An 18968-nucleotide genomic window follows, 5' to 3' on the forward strand; every position below is an offset into this window, starting at 1 on the left:
ACGCAGACGCCGACGCCGACGCCGACAACCGCTCAAGTGATGACAATAACTCATCATTTTTTTTCAAAAAATCAGATGAGCTAATAAAATGGAAAAGGAAAGTACCAATAATAAGCACATGTCCTCCTTGTGTTGTTGATGTATGCCATATTCTATTTGTATTGGAGTTGAGTACACAATAAAGTGTGACTGATGGGCAGAATGACACCTAGGGATGCACAGTTAAAGTCTCATAATGCCTTTGTTTAAAATGTGGCTGCCACATTTTCCGTTATGAACATATAAATACATTAATATCTTGTTAAATTCTATTTCTGATAGTTACTTTCTTTAACATTTGTCAAAGCTTTGAATATTGCTGAATATACTAGAATGTTTTATTGAATCTATTGTTGTTTTTTTTATTCACTCCTTTTGTGGCTCTAACTACAACAGTTCCTGCGCAATATTAAAAGTTGTGCTTTTCTAAGCATGTAAGTACGCATAACATCTATTCGGAAAGTTGTTTCATCAGATAAAAATTTAAAGCATTATGGACCTTTAAAATACTAAATGCTCTCCTTGTCTTCCAGACTGGGAGGCATTATAATAAATCAGACAAGAAAGTAGGAGTTTAGTACCAACGATTTGCTCAAGTCAATTTCATGCAGATGATGTATGCCAAGTTTCATTTAATGATGTATGCCAAGTTTCATTTAAAATGAATTGAAACTGAAGGAGTTCAATAAGTAACTCAGGGGCATGGCACAGTATCTTAAAATAGATTAGTCAAAAGTCTGATAAATTGCACAGAGGTCTCTTTGCCATATGGAAAGACAGCTTCATAGGAGATTTTCAAATGAATGTAGATGCACACATTGCAATCATATATCTCTTACTTTCAATTTTCTCTGAAGATATCTTATATGGAAAATATATTCTTTATACTTAATGTCAGCTTTAAGAAGCTGCCTCAGGCTCAAGTTTCCATTAGAATTCTGGAAAATCTGGAGTCTAGGGTGATTTAGTATGAAAAATTAACAAAAGAATTCTACAAGACAGCTATATTCCCCTGCAGGAAAAAGGTTTGTTTATTATTCTGGTGCATGTTTAATACTAGTTTTTTAAAACAACATTTCATTAATGTTAAAGACGGCGGTTAACCTAACCAGTGCACATGTTTCTGAATAGCAAACCAGTGCTTAACTCGTTCTACACAATCATAGAACTGAAAACTGCTTCACCAGAATCAGAGGTGTAGGACAAATAATATCACTGACAACATTGCGCCCTGCCAAAGACTGAACTCACCAACTCTTGACTGATGAATCTTGATTTAACACTTCTACTTATAAGAAAAAATGTCAAGGGCTCATAACTCTGCAAAAATTCCAATGAAGCGGAAAATGTTAACCACAACAACCTCTGTATGGATCCTCTGAGTGCCAACAGTTTTCAACCAAATAAATAAAATCAAGGGAAGTAATCCTGACTATCAAGGGAAGTGATCATGAAAATATATAATCACTATCATGAAAATCTACAGTCATTATTATCCACAGAAAGAAATTGAAGGGCAAATAACTCTGCATACATTTATTCCGGACTGGTCCATCAGAATGGACAGAGACGAACAATAAAATTAGAAATGTCAACCAAATTTCTATGTACAGAATCTGAGAAAGTACTTTTTTCATTTACACATTTTAAATAAACACTCTTATCATGCAACTGACTTTGTTATTATGCTCATCTGAGTTTTGCAAGAGCTTGATTGAAACAATGATAAAGAATTATATAACTAACCTGACATTATTGCTTTCTCTTGACCCACATTTCAAACAAATCACTCTGTACAAGCACAAAATATAATATTATATCCATTTTTTTTCTAAATTCCTTCACATATATAAACTTGTCGATATTCATTCATTTTCTATACTCCATTTTTTCCCCCCTGTTTAATTCCTCAAGTTAAAAGGTAAGATTCGTGTTCAAGTGTCAAACTCGTGTAAGATATTACATGTAACGTGTTTGCATTTTACAACCTGAATTAACTCTTAACATTTTTTTCCACAGTAACGTACTGGTACATAAAAATCTTCACACTCGTAACCACTCAATATAAAGTCTCCACAATAAATCCACACTGTATAAAAAATTAATTAAAATAAAAACCATGGATAGAACTGATATTATTTTTATTACGAAACAGGCATGTTGTTTAAACTTGTACAACAATATTCGTAAAGCATGAACTTCACATCTATATAGTGCTTCGACAGAAAGTTAACCCAGTAACCCACAAACTGACCCAGTATTACATTATCCTTCTGTTATACAGCATGGTAATCTTATCTCTCTCTGCTGTTCACCTACTGTTTTGAAAGACACTTAAAACCATTGATTTTCACAACTCTATTCTACCATTAAATGAGTACATATTGTAAAATGGCTCCTTGACATTATTATACAAAAAAAGTCATAGTAAAAACTTCAAGATCTGAAGATTCCGTTTATCGTGTTTAAACCGCGATATAAATCTGATAAAATACTGTGAATTATTTGAAATACGTTTGCACAGTTACATAGAATATTCTTGCACTAGCTAATATGGTTCCTTCATCTAATAAAAATCCTTAATTTGATAAAAAACTAGTTCTTGATGGGTATCTGTATGAACATTTCATGTTCAGACTGTATCTTTTAACAATCTTCAAAAGTTCTGAGTTTTTTTTTAAAGGAAAGATAAAGTGTAGTGTGGAGTATTTGGGTGGGGGTTTCACAGCACAAAAAATAACATGGCCAGATCTCTTTCAGATACTGCTCTTGTTGGTCAAAACCATTGCTGTAAACTTGTTTTGCTTTTATACATTATAGCCTTTTATAACAGTTTGAAAGTGAAATAAAATGACCCGCATCACGAGAAAACCAACATAGTGCATCTGCGAGCAGCATGGATCCAGACCAGCCTGTGGACCCGCGCAGTCTGGTCAGGATCCATGCTGCTCGCTAATGGTTTCTCTAATTGCAATAGGCTTTGAAAGCAAACAGCATGGATCCTGACCAGACTGCACGGATGTGCAGGCTGCCCGTCTAATGATCCATGCTGGTCGCAAATGCACTATGTTGGTTTTCTCATGGTGTGGCTCAAATGTGATAACTTTCAACAAACACACTGTGGGAGACAATGCTGTAGTTTATAGTGGAAGGGGAGATAACTAACTGAAGTTCCACATTCAAATCTATCAGTATACCGTTATTACCCATGTATATAGCGCTCCCTTGTGTAATACATACCCCAAACATTTTGAGGTAGCCTGAAAACAAAAGTAGGGTTCACACTGACAACAGAAATAATTTTTATCTCCGCAGATGACAGCAAAATAGCTCTCACTATACTATCAGTTTTTGTTTTCTCAAAAATAAAATAAATTCTATAGAATTTTGTTATATTTGTGGAATCTGTTTTTGTTGATTGGATTCTTTTTTTTTTACTTTGAAAATTTTTATGAATAAATATAAAGCAATTGTTTCCAATTTCTCAGAATGGCATCTTCTTTTAAACTGACAACAAAAGGTGTGATTGTCTTTTGTTACCATCTGTTAATGGTCAAACAGGTGGTAATTATTAGCAATTGTGTCAGTTTTGTCCTTCACATTTTGCATTTTGATCTCTCTTGAAGATTATACTTGATGATAAACAAGAAGTCAATAGGAGAGAGGATCAAAAGTCAAAGATACACTGATAGTTGGGTGTAATAGGGATCATCTACTTGGCATGTCCAATCACCTTATGAAGTTTCAGCATTCTGGGTCAGGTGGTTCTCAAGTTATTGATTGGAAACTGTTTTCCATGTTCAGGCCCCCTTGATCTTGACTTTTGATGGAGTGAACCCAAAATCAATAAAGGTCATCTACTCTACATGTCCAATCATCCTATGAAGTTCCAATATTTTGGGTCAAGTGGTTCTCAAGTTATTGATCAGAAAGAGTTTTCCATGTTCAGGCCCCTGTGACCTTGACCTAAGATCAAGTGACCTCAAAAACAAAAAGGGATGTCTACTCTTTAAGTCCTATCATCCTATGAAGTTGGAGGGTTCTGGGTCAAATGGTTCTCAAGTTACTGATCAGAAACCATTTTCCATGTTTTGGTCCCTGTGACCTTGACCTTTTATTAAGTGTTTCAAAAATCTATAAGGGCCATCTACTCTGTAAGCCCCATCATCCTTTGAAGTTTGAAGGTTCTAGGTCAAATGGTTTTCCAGTTATTGATCAAAAATGAAGTGTGACAGACAGATGGCCCCTGTAACTTTGACCTTTGATAGAGTGATCCCAAAAACAATAGGGGTCATATACTCTGTAAGTCCTATCAACCTATGAAGATTGAAGGTTCTAGGTCAATTGGTTATCAATTTTAAGTTACTGACCAGTAATAGAATTCCATGTTCAGGCCCCTGTGACCTTGACCTTTGATCTAGCAACCCCAACAATAATAGGGGTCATCTACTCTGAAAGCCCTATCATCCTTTGAAGTTTGAAGGTTCTAGGTCAAATGGTTTTCCAGTTATTCATCAAAAATGAAGTGTGACAGAGACAGATGGCCCCTGTGACCTTGACCTTTAACAGGGTTACCCCAAAATCAATAGGGTCATCTATTCTGCATGTCCAATCATCCTATGAAGTTTCAACATTCTGGGTCAAGTGGTTCTCAAGTTATTAATCGGAAATGGTTTTACACGTTCAGGCCCCTAAGTCCTTGACCTTTGTTTGTTTTGGGTTTAACGCCATTTTTCAACAGTATTTTAGTCATGTAACGATGGGCAGTTAACCTAACTAGAGTTCCTGGATTCTGTACCAGTACAAACTTGTTCTCCGCAAGTAACTGCCAACTTCGCCACATGAATCAGAGGTGAAGGACGATTTATTTCAGACATAAAGTCTTTCATCAAATCGTCACGAAAAACTTGAACAATTCTGGTGGAAATTTTTAGTTACACTGCATTTGTATGGTATTATTACTTTATCTGTGTAGTGGTTTAGGAGGAAATGTTGTTTGAAGATATTTCTATTTTTAGCTCTATGTGCAACCAAATGGAACCTTTGAACAAATTTGGAAGGGGACTATCCAAGGAGCATCCAAGTTTCATCAATTTCCACATCACCATTTCAGAGAAGATGTTTTTTTGGAGAAAAGTGGACTGAGACGGACACCGGGTGATCATAAAAGCTCACAATAGCTAGCTTCATACTGCACAATGTTCTGTGCTCAGGTGAGCTGAAAACAAGCCTTATAGTTCTAATAAAGACAAAAGATCACAGAGTGATCTTGGGGCCCACCAATGTGCCATTTTTGAGTGTTCCAAATTTCAAGACTTATTGACTAGCTCAAGGTCAAATTTCATGTGCATGTGGTATATCGAAAGCTGTAGCTTGAGAAATGTGAAAGTAGGTCACTAGATCAATTTCAAGGACAAAGTTCTTTGTACACAAAACTATGCATGTGCATCAAGTTTGAAGGCTGTAGTTTGAGAAATTTGAAAGTAGGTCACTAGGTCAATCTTAAGGTCAAAGTTTATTTCGGTACACAAAACTATGCAAGTGGTCCAAATTTGAAGGCTGTAGCTCAAGAAATGTGAAAGAAGGTCACTAGGTCAAAATCAAGGTCAAATTACACTTCAGAACACAAATCTTTGCATGTGGTCCAAATTTAAAGTCTGTACCTTCAAAAATGTGAAAGTAGGTCACTAGGTCAATGTCAAGGTCAAGTTTGTTTCGGTACACAATCCTATGCATGTGGTCTAAATTTGAAGCCTGTAGCTACAGAAATGTGAAAGTAGGTCACTAGGTCAATCTTAAGGTCAAAGTTCATTTCGGTACACAAAACTATGCATGTGGTCCAAATTTGAAGCCTATACCTTCAAAAATGTGAAAGTAGGTCACTAGGTCAATGTAAAGGTCAAAGTTTGTTTCGGTACACAAAACTATGCATGTGGTCTAAATTTGAAGGCTGTAGCTTGAGAAATGTGAAAGTAGGTCACTAGGTCAAAATCAAGGTCAAATTTCATTTCGGAACACGAAACTATGCATGTGGTCCAAATTTGAAGCTTGTACCTTCAAAAATGTGAAAGTAGGTCACTAGGTCAATGTCAAGGTCAAAGTTTTTTTCAGTGCACAAACTATGCATGTGGTCCAAATTTGAAGGCTGTAGCTACAGAAATGTGAAAGTAGGTCACTAGGTCAAAATCAAGGTCAACTCATGTCAAGGTTCACCTTGCCACTCAAAACCATACATGTGGTCCAAATTTGAATGTTGTAGGTTATTGACAAGAAGATTTTAAAAGCTTTTCCCTATATAAGTCTATATGAACTATGTGACCCCCAGGGCGGGGCCATATTTGACCCTAGGGGGATAATTTGAACAAACTTGGTTGAGAACCACTAGATGATGCTACATTACAAATGCCAAAGCCCTAGGCTTTGTAGTTTGGACAAGAAGATTTTCAAAGTTTTTCCCTATATAAGTCTATGTAAACCATGTGACCCCCGGGGCAGGGCCATATTTGATCCTAGGGGGATAATTTAAACAATCTTAGTAGAAGACCACTAGATGATGTCACATACAAAATATCAAAGCCCTAGGCCCTGTGGTTTTGAACAAGAGGTTTTTCAAAGTTTTTCCCTATATAAGTCTATATAAACCATGTGACCCCCGGGGCGGGGCCATATTAGACCCCAGGGCAATAATTTGAATAATCTTGGTAGAGGACCACTAGATGATGCTTCATACCAAATATCAAAGCCCTAGGCTCTGTGGTTTTTGACAAGAAGATTTTCAAAGTTTTTCCCTATATAAATCTATGTAAATTATAGAAATAAACAAAGGGCCATAACTCATTAAAAAATTGTTGAACCAGTCTGATTTTCAGGGGGACACAACTAGGGTAGCAATACGTCATTCTGACCAAGTTTGGTCAAAATCCCCCTGGTAATTTCTGAGGAGATGCGATGACGAGAAATTGTTAACGGACGGAAGGACGGACGGAAGGACGACGGACCACGGACGCAGAGTTATTTGAATAGCCCACCATCTGATGATGGTGGGCTAAAAATACTTTTTATTGATCTTTTCTGAAAATTCTAGTTAGCTGAAAAAGTTCAATGAACTCAAAGATCGTATATCTCCATCAGAAAAGAAATACTGAACAAGTATCATTATGAAGTCTTTCATGTGTAATTTATTATACAAAGTTCTTTGTAATAAGATCACATACTTTTCGTTCAACTGGAAAATTTTCAATATGACAAAAGTAATCAGATGTACTATTTATAATGACTTGCCAAACATTATACACTTTAAATATGTATGAAACTCTTTGATACATGACACATTTTCGACAGAAAAGGATCTGCCTGTACATCAAAGTTCAATAATTAAAATTTTCTTTTTTGTTTAACCTTTATCCTGCTAGATTACTAAAATGGACTGGTCCACCAATCAATTTGGGCAGCACCACCTATTATTCAAAGGGGTGTTCACTGAAAATTTTCTGAACAGCTCTGCCATGGTCGCAAAGGCAAAATAGGCTAAAGGTTAAGGAAAAATAACTTAAATACCGTAATAATTCTATTTATAGCCCGGGCGTTTATTAGAAACATGGTCGGCTCAAAAGTTAGGGATGGGCGAATATTAGAGACAAATCACCAGCAAACATTCAAAATCTTGATGCAATATTTATTTTCGAACATATAGGTGACTGTAAGAAAGTGATGATGTGATAGTCATACAAAAATGGATAACGGCCGTACTAGATCGGTACTATAACCGGCCAAGCTAAACTCACAAAATACATGATTAAATTTAATTTATTCTGTCATGAATATAGTATTAAGTATTTTTTGTCATGATTCTGTCAATTTCAAGCAAATTTAAACAACACCCTATTGTTTTAGATCAAAGCGCCTTGAATCCAGTATTGATTAAATTTCCCTTGCGGAACCCCTGTCTCGAAATGCCAGACTATGACGTGACGTAATTACGAAAAGCGCGCGCCTTTGCATTAGCACATGTCACTAGGTCAATACACATTACATGTATATATGATATGGCGGCATGTGTGTTAGTTTCAGTTAAATTAACGGCCGTACTAGATCGGTACTATAACCGGCCAAGCTAAACTCACAAAATACATGATTAAATTTAATTTATTCTGTCATGAATATAGTATTAAGTATTTTTTGTCATGATTCTGTCAATTTCAAGCAAATTTAAACAACACCCTATTGTTTTAGATCAAAGCGCCTTGAATCCAGTATTGATTAAATTTCCCTTGCGGAACCCCTGTCTCGAAATGCCAGACTATGACGTGACGTAATTACGAAAAGCGCGCGCCTTTGCATTAGCACATGTCACTAGGTCAATACACATTACATGTATATATGATATGGCGGCATGTGTGTTAGTTTCAGTTAAAGCAGCCATAAAAGGTTATGTTCATAAAAATAATCATCCTTTCGGAACTATACCGACATGCATATTAGAACCTGAAAAGTATCGTGTTCATATATTTGGAATTAAAGACAAGAAAAGTGATGTACGATCTTACATCAGAAGGGAAATAAGAAAACTCGCTGTTTAACTGATAAAGGTAGGATTATTTTCTAAGATTCACAGGATGGGCGCTTATTAGATAACATCGTATTTTTTATTTTTTTCTAAAAAAAAGGCTGTTGTTTTTTTACAAAAAGTCGGGACTGGGCGTTTATTAGAGCATGGGCTATAAATAGAATTATTACGGTATCAATTTCAAACTACCATCTGCTCTTTGTGCATTTTACTCTATAAATATCAGCTTCCAGTCACTTTTTGCATATGTTTACCATGCAATGCATCCACTCAATGTCATCATTGTGTTTTTGTGATATGGCCTTGAGAACAGAATCTGATAAAGAGCTTCCGTGAGTCACATGTTGAGCAGAGAACAAATGAGCCAATTGCTCTCATAATCTGGTATCAATAAAAACAGACACACGTCTTGCCAAACTTCCATGAAACATGCAATCCATGTGAAGCAATTACAATGCAAAGATGAAGCAATTTTAACCCTTACCTTACCTAAATTTCTATAATGAACTTGTCCATCTTCCAATATTGACAGTACCATTAACTGTTAAAAGGGGTGTTTACCAAAAAAAGATACTGACTGAATGGTGAACAGTGCAGATCATGATCAGACTGCACAGATGTGCAGGCTGATCATGATCTACACTGGTTGCAAAGGCAAAATCAATCGTGTTCAGCATGATAAGGGAAAAACTTTGATCTATCAATTTTCACATCAAGCTTTACTGTAATTTTATGAAACAAGAGGGCCAAGATGGCCCTAGGTCACTCACCTGAGTAACACACCATAACAGTGTAAACATGTTTGACCTAGTGATTTCATGGAGACAAATATTCTGACCAATTGGACTGGACCAAAAATGTGGCTACTTGTGCGTAAACAAGCATTTTCTTTGATGTGACCTAGGGATCAAGTTTTTAAACCCACATGACCCAGATTCGTACTTGTCCAATATCTCATGAAAACAAACATTCTGACAAAGTTTCTGGAAGATTGGAGCAACAAAGTGGCCCCTAGAGTGTATACAAGTTTTTCCTTTGATTTGACCTAGTGACCTAGTTTTTGACCCCATGCAACCCAGATTTGAAACCATCTAAAATGAAAAAGTGACTAGCCCCTCTGGTGGCCATGTTTTTGACAAGACAAAATAATTGGAACAAACTTGATATAGGGTCCCAAAGGAACATTTCTATGATATGATTTAAAGCAGTTTCCCTCAAGATAAACAATTTCTGAAAATTATGTAAATCAGGCAGATCATTAACTCAGTTTTTCCAATGATTTGACCTAGTGACCTGGTTTTTCACTGAAGGGGTTAAGTTACAAATTTGTCCCAAACAGGCAAACATTCTGACCAAGTATTATGAAAGATCAAGTGGCAAATGTGACCTCTAAAGTTTTCACAATTTTTTTTATGATTTAACCTTAGTGAATGACACAGTTTTTCGTCTCAGGCACCCCACTTTTCATAATGATATAGATTTTATATATTCTAACAAAGATTTATGATAACCAAGTGGAAAATGTGGTCTCAAGAGTGTAATCAAGGTTTTTCTATAATTTGACCTAGTGACCTAGTTTAAAAACTCAGACAACCCAGTTTTGAAATTAATTTAAATTTCATAATAATAGGCAAACATTCTGGCAATGTTTTCTGAAGATCAAGTAGAAAATGTGGCCTGTAGATTGTTAACAAGATTTTTTTCTACAATATGACCTAGTGGCCCAGTTTAAGATTTCAGGTAACCAATTTTAAACTTGACCTACATTTCAAAGTGACAAACAATTAATGATGATCCAAGTAGAAAATGTGGCCTCAGTACAGGGCTTGTATAGTTTTTCTCTGATTTGACCTAGTAACTGAGTTTAAGACCTCAGGTATTTGAACTTGAACTAGATTTCACAAGGACAAAAACACATTCTGGCAATCTGTTATGAAGATCAAATGGAAAATAATATGGACTCTAGTGTTAACAAGATTTTTCCATGATCTGACCCAGTGGCCTAGTTTTTGACCTCAGGTAATCCAATTTTGAACTTCTATATTTCAAGGGGAAAAACCAACATTCTAACAAATACTTGTGAAAATCAAATATAAAATGTGGCCTCTACAATTAACGCAGTTTTTCTATGATTTGACCTAGTGGCCTAGTTAGACCAGGTAACCTAGTTTCAAACTTGACTTAGATTTCATAGAGACAAACATTCTGAGTTTTATGAAAATAAGGTAGGAAATACTGTCTCTAAAGTTGTTCTTTTAACTGATCTAGTGACCTAGTTTTTTAGCCTAGATGACCCATTCAAACTTGTAGGAGAACTCAATGAGGGTAACACTCTGACCAAGTTTCATAAGATTGGACCAAAATTTTGACCTCTGTTGTTTTAACATTCAAATTTTTGTTGATGAATGATGGACACAGTGTGATTATAATAGCTCGCCTTGTGCACAGGTGAGCTAAAAAATAATCCCCACTTCTTCAAATGGGCCGCAAATACCAAACACAGGAGGCCTAAAAGATGTTAAACAATTGCTGCATAAATACATAACATTAAGTTAATGTGTATTCTATTTCAACTATAATATTTAACATCAGATGTTCACCTTTTACAGAGGTTGTGAAAACTCATTACATTTTAATTGGATTATTTATCCTTTTTTTTCATGTGCAATAATGTCAATACCATAATTACTTATTTAAAGGTTCTGAGTGTACTCATGTACTCATGTACTTGTTGTAACTTTTCCTTGCCGTAAAAAATAAGTCTGATATATGAGCCGTGCCATGTGAAAACCAACATAGTGGCTTTGCAACCAGCATGGATCCAGACCAGCCTGCGCATCCGCGCAGTCTGGTCAGGATCCATGCTGTTCGCTTTTAAAGCCTATTGGAATTGGAGAAACTGTTAGCGAACAGCATGGATCCTGACCAGACTGCGCGGATGTGCAGGCTGGTCTGGATCCATGCTGGTCGCAATGCCACTATGTTGGTTTTCCCATGGCACGGCTCAATTATTTTTTCTTCTAATTTGCCATACTTAACTTACCAAATTTGCAAAAAGTCTCTCTGTGCAAAAGCGATTTGTGTGGAAACTGATCATGTGAGGTAATGATTTTTATGCTCATGAAAGTCCATGGACAATTGATGAACTTCTGTAATACCAGTTTTCTTACATTTTATGAATAATTAATGAATATTTTTAATGTTCATGGAAGACCTCAAATAAAATTATGTTTTCAACATGTACAATTTAATGACCTAATTTTGTTCATGAACTTTTTAGCTTGTCTATTCAAATTGGACTCACTTGTGCATCAGCATGTGCATCAGTGTCCAAATTTGGTTAATCATTTATATGTAAGCTGGTATCTCAATAACCACTTGTGGGAATGGATTGAAACTTCACACACTTATTCACTGTGATAAACTGACTTACACTGCACAGGTTCAATAACTCTTGATTTGCTTTTTTACAAAATTATGCCCTTTTTTGACTTAGCAATTTTTGATTAAGTTTTTGTATATAAGCTGGTATCTCAATGTAACCCACTAATGGAAAATGGATTGAAACTTCATAAACTTTAATTCACTCTGATAAACTGACTTACATCGCACACTGGTTCCACAACTGTATTTTGCATTTTTATAAAATTATACCCCTTTTCCGACTTAACAGTGTTTGGTTAAGTTTGTATCTCAGTACCCACTAATAGCAATGGACTCAAACTTTACACACTTGTCAACTGTCATGGGCTGATATCCACTGTATAGGTTCCATAACCCTGTTTAACACATTTACAAAATTATGCCCCTTTTACGACTTTTCTATTCATTCAATTGACAAAGATGTTGAATAGTTGAGCATTGCTGTCCTCTGACAGCTCTTGTTATGAACTATTGTTATGAACACACTTTATAAACTGATCAGGAGTCTTTCATGAGTATGAACTGTTCATGAAAGTCCTTGAACTTCATCTTGACTGGAAATTATAATAACTGGAAGACAACTACGGAGCTGAATGAAACAAGACAGATATTTCACCATCTTTCTTGAAAATTTGAACACTCTACAAAAAAAAAAAAAATGCAAGATTTAATGAAAGATACGAAATCTCAAGGTTGATAATATGAGCTTGAATAAGATCTAGTGCATTCTTTGTTGATAAGAAAGTTCCGCCATATATTATCAATGCAACCTTTATGTACTTATATGTCCTGGTATGGCCTGCTTTATTACTCAAACTTTTTATCAAAATGTCAATATAAGGAAAGTACACAAACATACTGATAAAGCAAGGGAACATACATAGATGAACAAGAATGATGCAACATGACGTAACATTGATTAAATGCTTGAAAAGTCTAATAGAGGGCATGACAAAACAAGAGGGCCAAGATGGCCCTAGGTCGCTCACCTGAGTAACACACCATCAACAGTGTAAACATGTTTGACCTAGTGATTTCATGGAGACAAATATTCTGACCAATTTTCATTAAGATTGGACCAAAAATGTGGCCTCTAAAAAAAATAATGAGAAATAATGAGCATTTTCTTTGACCTAGTGACCTAGTTTTTGACCCCACATGACCCAGATTAGAACTTGTCAAAGATTTCATGAAAACAAACATTCTGACAAAGTTTCAGGAAGATTGGAGTAAAAAAAAGTGGCCTCTAGAGTGTAAACAAGCTTTTCATTTGATTTGACCTAGTGGCCTTGTTTTTGACCCACATTACCCAGATCCAAGATTTCATGATAACAAACATTCTGACCAAGTTTTATGAAGATAGAATAAAAAATGTGGCCTTAGATTTCATCAAGAAAATCATTCTGATCAAATTTCATGAATATCCAGTCAAAAATGCAGCCCCTATAGCTATTGCACAAACACAGTTTTTTTATTTGACCGGGTGACCTAGTTTGCGATCCAAGATTACCCATATTCAAACTTGATCAAGACAAACATTGAACTGACCAATTCTCATGAGTTTCAAACTTAAACTGTGGATATTCCTTTCATCTGGCCTACTGACCTAGTTTTTGACCCCACATGACCCAGATTCGATCTTGACCTAAAGATTATCAAGATAAACATGTGGACTAAGTTTCATGAAGATATGGTCATAAATGTGGTCTCTTAAAGTATTAACATTTACTTAGCTTTTCCTCTGATTTGACTGGGTGACCTAGTTTTTGACCCCACATGACCCAGATTCGAATTTGACTTATCAGTCATCAAGACAAGCTTTTCAGTATGAATTCGCATTTTTGTAAAATCTCACACAGCCAAAACTCTTTAACCGGGCATGGCACATGTTCTGACATTATGTGCAATTGAAGCACTTTCCTATATCAACGTACTAAAATAAGGGTAGAATTTAAGTCATCAGAATAAGGTTTACGCATAAGTTCACTTCATACTGATATATTTCTGTAAGTTTGGGCCAGATTCCTTGGAATTTGTAGTAGCTAGGAGTTATTATGTCTCCCACCACACAGTGGTGTGGGAGACATATTGATTTACTCCAGTCTGTGTGTGTGTGTGTGTGCCTGTCACAAAGCTTGTCCGCACTCTAAGTCGAACATTTCTCATCCGATTTTCACCAAACTTGAACAAAATGTGTTTGACCATAAGACTTCGGCCAAGTTCAATAACTAGCCAAATCGGTCCAGGCGTCTTGGAGTTATGGCCCTTGAATTACCAAAAATTGGTCTTTTTACTCTTGTCCGCACTCTAATTCGAATATTTCTCATCCAATCTTCACCAAACTTAAACAAAATGTGTTTGACCATGAGACCTCGGCCAAGTTCGATAACTAGCCAAATCAGTCCAGGCATTTTGGAGTTACTGCCCTTGAATTATCGAAAAATTGGCCTTTTTACTCATGTCCGCACTCTTAATCAAACATTTCTCATCCGATCTTCACCAAACTTGAACAAAATGTGTTTGACCATGAGACCTCGGCCAAGTTCGATAACTAGCCAAATTGGTCCAGGCATTGTGGAGTTACGGCCCTTGAATTATCGAAAAATTGGCCTTTTTACTCTTGTCCGCACTCTAAGTCGAACATTTCTCATCCGATCTTCACCAAACTTGAACAAAATGTGTTTGACCATGAGTCCTCGGCCAAGTTCGATATCTAGCCAAATCGGTCCAGGCATTTTAGAGTTATGGCCCTTCAATTACCGAAAAAATCCGTCTGTTTACTCTTGTCCGCTCTCTAAGTCGAACATTTCTCATCTGATCTTCACCAAACTTGAACAAAATGTGTTTGGCCATAAGACCTTACCCAAGTTCGATAACTAGCCAAATCCGCCCAGGCACTTTTGATTTATGGCCCTTGAATTACTGATTGGATCCACTCATCCAGACCATCTAACTGGATCCACTCGTCTAAAACATCTAGAGAAACTAACATTTTTCATAGGGGCAGTTGTGGGAGACATGCGCTTTTCTCAAAAGCATCTCTAGTTTCAACAAGGCTTTATACTGAGCAATATACAAAATTCTGAAAAATTTCAAAGGACCATAACTCCTTAACCAGGCATGTTCACTTGTGTCCTGAAGTTCACTTCATAATATATTAAGTTATATGAGTTATTCATTAAATGATGAAGTAAGACAATTTTAGCCACTTAAGAGCAAAGAAATGAAAAGATTTACTGCTATCTACTGTTTTTCCAGCCACACTAAGTATTCATTTGTAAACATGGATTGGACAGATGGATGTAAAAGTCAGCAACTATAATAATCCTCCCCACCAATAGTCATGATTAAATTGCATACCCCCTAACAGGGAAGGAGGCTGAGAACATAAAGTGGACAGGCTTTACAGACTTTGAAAGAACGTGCTGTCAGTTTACAAATATGGTGTAAGAAATTGTACAGACGCTGCATGTGCTGTCAGTTTACAAATATGGTGTAAGAATTTGTACAGATGCTGCATGTGCTGTCACAATGTACAAATATGGTGTAACAAATTGTACAGATGCTGCACCTGCTGTCAGTTTACAAATTTGGTGTAAGAACTTTCCCTGTAACAAACTGTACAGATGCTGCACATGCTGTCAGTTTACAAATATAGTGTAAGAAATTGTACAGATGCTGCACATGCTGTCAGTTTACAAATATGGTGTAACAAATTGTACAGATGCTGCATGACATTGTGCTGTCACAATGTACAAATTTGGTGTAACAAATTGTACAGATGCTGCACGTGCTGTCAGTTTACAAATATGGTGTAAGAACTTTCCCTGTAACAAACTACAGATGCTGCACATGCTGTCAGTTTACAAATATAGTGTAAGAAATTGTACAGATGCTGCACATGCTGTCAGTTTATAAATATGGTGTAAGAAATTGTACAGATGCTGCACGTGCTGTCAGTTTACAAATATTATGTAAGAATTTGTACAGATGCTGCATGTGCTGTCACAATGTACAAATATGGTGTAACAAATTGTACAGATGCTGCACGTGCTGTCAGTTTACAAATATGGTGTAAGAAATTGTACAGATGATGCACGTGCTGTCAGTTTACAAATATGGTGTAAGAATTTGTACAGATGCTGCATGTGCTGTCACAATGTACAAATATGGTGTAACAAATTGTACAGATGCTGCACGTGCTGTCAGTTTACAAATATGGTGTAAGAACTTTCCCTGTAACAAACTGTACAGATGCTGCACATGCTGTCAGTTTACAAATATAGTGTAAGAAATTGTACAGATGCTGCACATGCTGTCAGTTTACAAATATGGTGTAACAAATTGTACAGATGCTGCATGTGCTGTCACAATGTACAAATATGGTGTAACAAATTGTACAGATGCTGCACGTGCTGTCAGTTTACAAATATGGTGTAAGAACTTTCACTGTAACAAATTGTACAGATGCTGCATGTGCTGTCACAATGTACAAATATGGTGTAACAAATTGTACAGATGCTGCACGTGCTGTCAGTTTATAAATATGGTGTAACAAGTGGTACAGATACTGCACATGCTGTCAGTTTACAAATATGGTGTAAGAAACTGTACAGACGCTGCACGTGCTGTCAGTTTACAAATATGGTGGAAGAAATTGTACAGACGCTGCATGTGCTGTCAGTTTACAAATATGGTGGAAGAAATTGTACAGATGCTGCAGGCAGCCATCTGCTAAAATATAATTATAGAGACTACTTGTACACTAATTAAACCACAGTTATATCTAATTAGCCGGTCATAATGATTAAAGGTTTAAGCTTTCATTTTCCCAACAAACCATTATGATCTCGTAAAGATCTCATATTTAATATCAGTAATTGGAAGAAAACTGCCATGTTCACATAGCCGAAAGTCAAGGTAGATTAGTATATTAACAGTCCCATGAAAATATTGTACTGCATTACAGAGCAAAGTGAGTTTTTGGACTGACTATGACCTTTTAGTGGTTTTATGACACCAATTAAGCTTTGAAAAGCCTTATTTTCGCAAGTACACACTTGAGAAATTATACTTAAAACAATCAATTGTTGATACCTTTTTTGAATCAGAAATTGGTCATAACATGCACACACTCAACGCAGTTTAGTTTGCCCTGGGAATCATAGCAAAAACTTGTATTAAAGCAACTGTATATGGAGACAATTCCATACAGAATCTATAACCCTCTTGAGGCAATTATGCTAAATGCACTTAGTTTATACCATTTTAAGAATACTGGAACATCATAAAGAGCAATATCTGCTAAATGTCAAAAGTAATAAATCATATGAGCCGTGCCATGAGAAAACCAACATAGTGTTCGCTAACAGTTTCTCCAATTCCAGTAGGCTTTAAAAGCGAACAGCATGGAGCCTGACCAGACTGCGCGGATGCGCAGGCTGGTCTGGATCCATGCTGGTCGCATACCCACTATGTTGATTTTCTCATGGCACGGCTCATATTTAGAATACTGCAACATCCATAAAGAATTAAGCCTAACTTCATAGTCCAACATCAAGAAAGACTCCATGCTAATTACATTTAAAATGCTACAACATCTACAAACAAGAGCACCGCCTTGCGGGTGCTGACGCTCATCTGATTTTTTTTGTGTAATAGAAATATTGTCCTACCCATGATTTTCTAAGTCTAAAAAGGGCCATCATTCTTGCCAAAAGCAGGTTAGAGTTATGTTTCTTGATGTTCAGTGTCCACTTATGATGGTGAAAAACTGTTGCAAGTTTTAAAGCAATAGCTTTGATAGTTTATGAGAAAAGTTGACTTAAACATAATACTCAACCAAGAAAATTATTTTCTAAGTCCAAAAAGGGCAATAATTATTGCAAAAAGCAGGATGGAGTTATGTTGCTTGCTGTACAGGGTCAGCTTATGATGGTCAACAAGTGTTGCAAGTTTCAAAGCAATAGCTTTGATAGTTTAAGAGAAAAAGTTGACTTAAACATAAAACTTAACCAAGAAATCTGATATTTTCTAAGTCCAAAAGGGGCCATAAATCTTGCAAAAAGCAGGATGGAGTTATGTTTCTTGCTGTACAGGGTCAACTTATGATGGTGAACAAGTGTTGCAAGTTTTAAAGCAATAGCTTTGATAGTTTAGGATAAAAGCTGACCTAAACATAAAAACTTAACCAAACATCGAGGAAGAATGAATGTGGTGAAATTTCCAAAAAATAGCTTGATTGGAGAAGACTAAAAAATTACAAAACATATTTCTAATAAAGGGCCATAATCTGCAAAAAGAAATGATTATCTTAGGTAGTTAATGTGCAACTATTCCAGCAAAGCAATACTTGATATTTTAGAAGTGACCAAACATAAAACTTAAAGCAACGCGACGCGAGCACCGACAACGCTCAAAACAATAACTCATCATTTTTTTTAAAATAATGCTAAAATCAATACTAATTTAATGCGCAATCCAAAGAAATCAAGATTTCTTAATGCTCAATATCCAAGAAACTATTATTTAGATGCTGCAAAATCCACAAAGAAACAATCTTAATTATCTTTATAATGCTACAACATCCACAAAGTAACAGTCCTAATTATTTTTAGAATGCTGCAAAATCCACAAAGAAACAATTTTAATTATCTTTATAATGCTACAACATCCACAAAGAAATTTAGCAATCTTAATTATCTTTATAATGCTGCAAAATCCACAAAGAATCAATCCTAATTATCTTTATAATGATACAACATCCACAAAGAAACAGTCCTAATTATCTTTAGAATGCTGCAAAATCCACAAAGAATCAATCTTAATTATTTCATATAATGCTGCAACATCACAAAGAACGAATCCTAGTCAAATTTATAATGCTACAACATCCATAAAGAATCAATACTAGTTATTTTTAGAATTCTGCAAAATCCAC

General features: G+C 35.9%; 1 protein-coding gene across 1 annotated transcript in view; it reads right to left on the reverse strand.

Moving 5' to 3' along the window:
* Positions 1 to 18968, reverse strand: part of LOC123558413 (gem-associated protein 5-like) — a 262358-nt gene that overhangs the window by 92165 nt on the left and 151225 nt on the right. The window lies entirely within an intron of this gene.

The sequence above is a fragment of the Mercenaria mercenaria genome, chromosome 5 (genome assembly GCF_021730395.1).
Source record: "Mercenaria mercenaria strain notata chromosome 5, MADL_Memer_1, whole genome shotgun sequence".
Taxonomy (NCBI): Eukaryota; Metazoa; Mollusca; class Bivalvia; order Venerida; family Veneridae; genus Mercenaria; species Mercenaria mercenaria.